This window comes from Pinus tabuliformis, chromosome 4_2, assembly GCF_031772625.1.
Source record: "Pinus tabuliformis cultivar Carrire ecotype Pingquan chromosome 4_2, CPIR1, whole genome shotgun sequence".
NCBI lineage: Eukaryota > Viridiplantae > Streptophyta > Pinopsida > Pinales > Pinaceae > Pinus > Pinus tabuliformis.
Window position 1 is genome coordinate 692524953 of NC_142304.1, and position 7859 is coordinate 692532811.

The 7859-nt window shown below is 37.5% G+C and overlaps 1 pseudogene; it reads left to right on the forward strand.

Annotated features, from left to right (window-relative positions):
* The first annotated feature begins 7555 nt into the window (after positions 1–7555).
* LOC149171371 (5S ribosomal RNA) lies at positions 7556–7674 on the forward strand (annotated as a pseudogene).
* Positions 7675–7859: the final 185 nt, after the last annotated feature.

Below are 7859 nucleotides of genomic sequence, written 5' to 3' on the forward strand. Positions count from 1 at the left end.
CAAGAGTGCAGAGGGAACTTTATTTCATAGGGAAGAAATTAATTTCAAACTATTTTCGATTTAAAATTTGTACATATCTAACTCTGCAGGAGAGAAGTTACATAGAGATATGAATCTGTGTGGAATGAAAGATGTGTGGAGGATGGGGTATGTGCGGGAGAATGGGTGTGCAGAGGGAACTATGTTCTGTGGACGTGTAATTAATTTAACTATGAACAAAAACTTTAATTCCTAATGTAATAATATTTAACATTTTCCTATTACATATGTACAAATTATCTTAATATGCAGATTGATAAAGGTAGTGTTATTTCAGTTTGCATTTTGTACAATAAAAGTTTCAATTTCGCTTTCGTTCTCCACATAATGAAAACGTTCACTGTCTGAACGGTGTGCAGAGGATGGGGTAGTTGTGGGAGAATGAAGGGTGTGCAGAGGATGGGGTAGTTGTGGGAGAATGGGTGTGCAAAAGGAACTTTATTACATTGACACGTAATTAATTTAACTATGAACAAAAATCAAATTGATATTATTATGTTTCATTGTGCGGAGCTTCCTTGTGGGAAGATTATACTATGTGGAGGTCAGGTATGTGTGTGAGAACAGGGGTGCAGAGGGAACTTTATTCCGCAAGGACGAAATTAATTTTAAACTATTTTGTATCTAAATTATTTACAGATTCAGTTGTGTGGAAGATCAGTTGCATAGAGCTATGAATCTATGTTGAATGAAAGGTGTGCAAATGACAGAGTATGTGCAGGAGAATAGGGGTGCAGATAGAACTTATGGACGCGTAATTAATTTCACTACGAGGGATTTTTGATGGGACTGTGCAGAATGAAATATGTGCAAAGGACAAAGTATGTGCGAAAGAACAAGGGTGCAGAGAGAACTTTATTCCATTGCACAATTAATATCACTATGAACAAAAACTTTAATTCTTAATGTAATAATATTTCAAATTTTCCTATTACATATATATAAATTTTCTTAATATATAAATTGATTAATTAAAACATTTATCCTTAATGCGGTAAAAATATTAACTATTGAACATGCATGCAAAACAAATTTTGATTTACAGTATTTAGTGCCAAGAACTACACAAAATTAGTTTTAAATTCTTTTCCATTTAAAACTTTTGTAGATTTATTTGCGTGGGACAGTAGTTGCATAGAGCTATGAATCTGTGTGGAATGAAGGATGTGCAGAGGATAGAGTATGTGTGGGAGAACCGGAAGGGGGCCAGGGGGAGGTGGACGCGAAGGGGATGCAACTTCATTCGATTAGTACTGTGACACTAACAACCAAATAGGTATTTCTAGTGCGTTTATCATTTATTATTTCATTTTAGGTCATTTTCCATCTAAAACTTGTACATATTTAGTTGCATGGAAGAACAATTCCATAAAGTTGTCAGGCCAGGTTTGTGTAACTCCGAATGAAATTGTACGATTTGCACTAAGAGATTATTGATATATACATTGTGAGGGATACTCTTGGAATTCAAATTCCATTATCTCTTCACCTTCTCTAGTTTTTTATTTACAATATTTACATGAATTTCCTAATCCCAAATTTTAAATGTTAACATCCCCCCCCCCCCCCCCCCCCCTTCCGCCCCCTTCCTCTCCCTTAATCGGAAGGGATGTTGGTGAGTCCAAGAATCATTCTTAATCTCTAAAACTTTTCTCTTCCAATCGATTTGGTGAAGATATATTCAATCTACTCATTTGTGGAAAAATTGTGAAGGTGAATAATCTTGGCCTCAACATGATGTCGAATGAGATGATACTTGTATTGATGTGATTGGTTTTATCATGGAACTTTGGGATCTTTGCCAACTTTATTGCAAAAGTGTTGTCAATCAAAAGAGGAGTAAAATGCATTTGTTTCCCTTATAAATCTTCCAGAATCTTCTTGAGCCACATAATCTCATTCGCTTTTTCTGCAAGTACCACATATTCAGCCACATTTGTGGAATTTACTGTAACTGATTATTTGCATGACCTCGAGGAGAAAAATCTTGATCGAAGATGCATAACAAAACCTAAAATAAATACTCCATTTTATTTATCCCCATATCAACAGGTGAATCAAAATTGTCTACATCACCTCCATTCTAACTAGCAGAGATTCTTGTCCTTGTCTTTCCAACCTCATCAGGATGAGCGCTTTCAAGTGTCTCTGTGACCCATTTTGGAGGACCTTTTTTAGATGTCCGAGGTTGTTTAATTGACTAAGACGGGGCTGAATCGATATTTAGCTTCTTAATTCTCTTAGTCACATCACTCAAAGTGTCTTCTTGATGAATGGGTGGATCTTCATGAGGGGGAGAGAGTGATTTAGAAGGAGATTCCATAGATTGATCCAATATAGGGATCCCCCCTTCAAGATACGGAATCTCATTATCAAATTATTGACACATTTTTGCATGCCTGAATCTATGTAAGCGATCAAACTGTAGCTCAACAACATTTTCAATCTTGGAAGATTTAAGAAATATCAAATCTCTAGATATTATAAGCTTCTTATTTACTTCATCACAAAGACGATATGCTTTGGAGGTATCTGAGTATCCCAAGAAGATACATTTTCGACTCCTTGCACTGAGTTTATTTCTTTGTTCCTTAGGAATCAAGGCATAATAGGTGGAACCAAAAACCTTGAGATGCCTCACCAAAGGAATGTGGCCATACCAAATTTCATACGGAGTATTTATTTTGAGAGCATGAGATGGACACCTATTCTTAATATACACAACACATAGAACTGCATCAACCCAAAACATCAACTTTACATTTTTGAAAAACATCATTGAACGTACCATATTTAAGATTGTCTTGTTCATTCTTTCAGCTACACTGTTCTATTGAGGATTATAAGGATCATTTGTTTGATGTTTGATCCCATGCTGGCGCAGGTAGTTTTCAAATTCATTTGAAGTATATTCTTTTCCATTATCAGTACGAATAGAGTCAATATGAGATTTTGTATATTTTTCAATCCATCCATGAATTTTTTTTAAAGTTTCAAAGACTTCAGATTTGTTCTTCAATAGATATACCCAACATAGGGCCACATAAGTTAGAATGAATGAGTTCAATCTTTCTACGTGTTGTGGAATGAGAATCATGAAAAGACGGTTTGTTGTGATTTTCTAAGATACAAGCATCACATTGCTTATGTTTCCTAGGAATGGTACAAAAAATAGAAACACCATTTTTCTTCAATAAACGCAGAATGTTATAGTTCAAATGTCCAAATATAGCATGCCATAAGAGACTCTATGGTATTGTACCTCCATCAAATTGAGAATTGAATGCAAAATTTTGTGCATGAGCAGAGGTTCCTTACATCTTCAGAATACCTTCCTTCTATACCAGTCATGACAAGTGAGTTGTTTGATTCTTTTCTGACCTCAACCTTGCCATCAAACATGTGTATGGAGTGTCCTTTCGAGCGGATGTGAACCAAAGACAACAAGTTTCTTTGCAATTCTAGGAGGTAGAGAACATCATGTAGAAGAAAGTCTGGGAGACCAGGTAGTTTGATCTTGATGGTGCCAAGCCCTAATGGCCTGAGTTTTGACTTATCTACAAAGTAGACTTCTCCATCGACATTTTCAGTGAATTATTCAAAGAAATCTCTTCTAAAAGTCATGTGGCAAGTTTCTCCTTAATCAAACAACTATACATCTTTCCACGAAGCAAGTGAAGCATTAAATAAGTCTTCAGTTACTCCAATATTGCAATGTGCCACAACATAATGAGCAGATTTTGGTGCTTCACTGTAACCACCCTCCTCCAAAATCTATCCAAGTAACCAGCCAACCAGGGTAAACATGCAATGAGAGGCTACTATGATATGATTCAACGGAATATGCATAGGGCCACATAAGCTAGAATGAATGAGTTCAATCTTTCTATGTGTTGTGGAATGAGAATCATGAAAAGACGGTTTGTTGTGATTTTCTAAGATACAAGCATCACATTGCTTATGTTTCCTAGGAATGGTACAAAAAATAGAAACACCATTTTTCTTCAATAAACGCAGAATGTCATAGTTCAAATGTCCAAATATAGCATGCCATAAGAGACTCTATGGTATTGTACCTCCATCAAATTGAGAATTGAATGCAAAATTTTGTGCATGAGCAGAGGTTCCTTACATCTTCAGAATACCTTCCTTCTATACCAGTCATGACAAGTGAGTTGTTTGATTCTTTTCTGACCTCAACCTTGCCATCAAACATGTGTATGGAGTGTCCTTTCGAGCGGATGTGAACCAAAGACAACAAGTTTCTTTGCAATTCTAGGAGGTAGAGAACATCATGTAGAAGAAAGTCTGGGAGACCAGGTAGTTTGATCTTGATGGTGCCAAGCCCTAATGGCCTGAGTTTTGACTTGTCTGCAAAGTAGACTTCTCCATCGACATTTTCAGTGAATTATTCAAAGAAATCTCTTCTAAAAGTCACGTGGCAAGTTTCTCCTTAATCAAACGACTATACATCTTTCCACAAAGCAAGTGAAGCATTAAATAAGTCTTCAGTTACTCCAATATTGCAATATGCCACAACATAATGAGCGGATTTTGGTGCTTCACTGTAACTACCCTCCTCCCAAATCTATCCAAGTAACCAGCCAACCAAGGTAAACATGCAATGAGAGGCTACTATGATATGATTCAACCTCCTTGGTGACCTTAAGGAAATGGAATCGACAGAAACACATCAACCATACCTTCCACATCAGCAACAACACTTCGAGGAGGCATCCCAACCACTGAGGAATTGCGCCCCTAAGTCCCACTGAATTTTTAGACCTCTTGACCTCTGGACACTTTCACAAGCCTGCAAGCGAACATCCAGGGAATTTTCCTAGCAGACCTGTGCCCACGTCTGCGAAATCCAAGTCACTTTTCTAGCCTAGAATTCCAGCCACTGCCGAGAACTTGTTATAAATTTCATAATCCATCAAAGACACAATGACAAGACTGCTAAAACAAAAATCAACCTTAGGTCTAGGCCTGACCATCCACAACCGAGACTGACATTCTATCAAATGCTTGACATCAATGCAACGTACATGTCTAGGATACAAGACAAAGCATGAATGACTGAAAACTCTTATGAAACATGACAAGAAGGATCACGAACTTCTCCCTTGAATTGTTATAACATCAATTAAGTCTTGCATCCATCATTTTAACAATTACAAGTAAATACATGAAATAACCATGACATGAACCAATCAATTAACCATGCTTATAACCAACATAAAACCATGGATATAATAGTGTGATAACAACCATTAAATAAACATATACAATTGCAAAAGAAAGAGGACTTAAATTTTATTTACCATAGGAAAATCCGACTAGGTTCGAGACTTCCACGTACCACCCGATTGTAGATATGGCTGAACCAAAACTTTCTTTCAGCTAGTCACCCTCGTGCCATTTTCCAAGCATGAATGTGGGATCTCATGGAAAAACCAATCCAATAACAACCAAGGGACTCTTGAGGTTAAACCACCTCCACCCTCACCAATCCGTGATCACACAAAAACTGGTGCTCGAATCACAAAACCGAACCGAACTTGGAATGCCATCCAGAATCCATCAATATCCTTGAGGAATTTTATGTCTCCTTATCTCTCAGGATTTACCACAATCCACAACGGATCACTAGGCCCTAAACTAAGACACCAATCTCTCAAGCTTTACCACAATCCACACCAGATCACTAGGCCCTAAACCAAGACTCCTCCCTTAGGCTTTACCGTGTATCCCGCCAAGACCAGTCAAAGGATTCCTAGGTCTTTGGGAATGAACCTTGAGACCACCTCCGCCCTAGATTCTGAAATCCATCCGGTAAACCAAAGCTCAAAACCAAGATGAACACCCACACCAGGATATCCTGCCCAACATTCAACTTGAAATACGTCTCCCTTACCTTCCCTGACCTTCCCTTCTCTGCTACACAGTCCCTCCGGCAATCTGGTCACCCCCTTCCATGTAGTCACTCACCTTCCAAGTTCCCTGACATCCCCTATCTCGGGCAATCCATCCCTTGGAAAGGCTTCCTCACATCATAAAGTCAAACAACCAAGGTATATACCTACCTCAAACCATCATACCAGTCACAGCATGCTCATGGAAATCAATGGACACTATTGGGTACCAGTGTCCCATAATGGTCGTTCTCCCGAAGTGCTTTACCAACATACTGCTACATGTTCCAATTCATTTTGTCGTTGTTGCTAATGCTTGTGGTCGATTTCAACCACCTAATGCATGTTCATGCATTCCTGTTCCAAGCACATAGTTTTTGTTAGGTTCAAACTAAACTGAAATAACTTCACATCATACCTCATTAGTAGCTTGTCAATAAGGTACACTTGCAATCCTATTTACTTCCTGTCACAACAACTCAAACTAGCATCCTTGATCAAATCATCATGTATAAACATATCATATTAGGTTAGCTCAAAACACAACCATCAGAGATCAAAATCGTAAATCACATGTAACCATCATGAACTAGAATCATAGATCACATGTAATCATTATGGACCATAATCATAACTCGCATGCATAATAAAACTGAAGTAAAATACTATTACTATAAATATAATATATTAACATATAGATGAGAGACAAAACCAACCAAGGATTTATTTATTATAGATTGATAAAGAAATATTAATAAACAATTATAAAACATAAAACACTTGGGTTAAATTATTATTATTACCATTATTTAATTTTAAGGTCACTACCCAACTAGACACCAAATTGGTGTATGATACTTTCTTGTTTTTGTGACAAGGGATCCACTTCCCCTGACTGCTAATTCTAAAAAAACATACATACTCTACCCCTGGTTTTGAACTTGTGACCTCTTAAGTGAAAACACATACTCTTAAAAAAAACACCCAATTTATAAAGCAAAAATTACCCACAAATACAAATTCTATCAAATTTTCTTTGGCCCCACATCAATAATCATTCTATATCCACTTTGTGAAACAACAAATCAATAATCACTCTATATCAAGAAATCTGAAGAAATTCTACAATGAAAACAGACCATTTTGATTTAATCTTCTTTGGCTTCACTATGAGAAGTCCCGGGTCCTAATTTTATCAACATCAACAAATCTGAAGAAATTATACCTGTATATCCAAAGGCTGGTGTGCTTGTTTTCTTTTCCAAACGAAGCAACAGTTTGGTCAAGAATTTAGTGGCTCTCAAGATCCAGATTGGAACCCAGCCGGAGAATATCACTAGCAAGAGCACCTTAAGGACCGAGCAAGTTTTGGCCTTTTTCATTGTTTCATTTTTACGCGGCTACACCATGCCTGATCAAGTTCTCCAGAAATAAGAATATACACAGATAATATAGCCCTCCTCAGATGAGAGGATACATTCATAGATAATATAGGCATAATATCCTTGATATTGTTATGAAAGAAGAGCTTCAATTTCCTCTCTTGTGGACCTGCAATCCGAGAGTGTGGAATATGTGAATCTATAAAAATACAATTAACTAGGTGCGATCATACCAATGTTAATGCACCGGATCCCATCAGAACTCCGCAGTTAAGCACACTTGGGCTAGAGTAGCACTGGGATGGGTGACCTCCCGGGAAGTCCTAGTGTTGCACCCTCCCCCCCTTTTTGCACACGAGTGCACAACTCACGCTGCTGGGGAAGTCGGCTTTCTCGCACCCCGTCCGTGATCGAATCTCATATGTGGCGTTGCGCGACAGCTATTGTGTATCATCCAACATGTATATTGGTTTGATGTAATTAATGTGTATCATCCAACATGTATATTGGTTTTATGTAATTG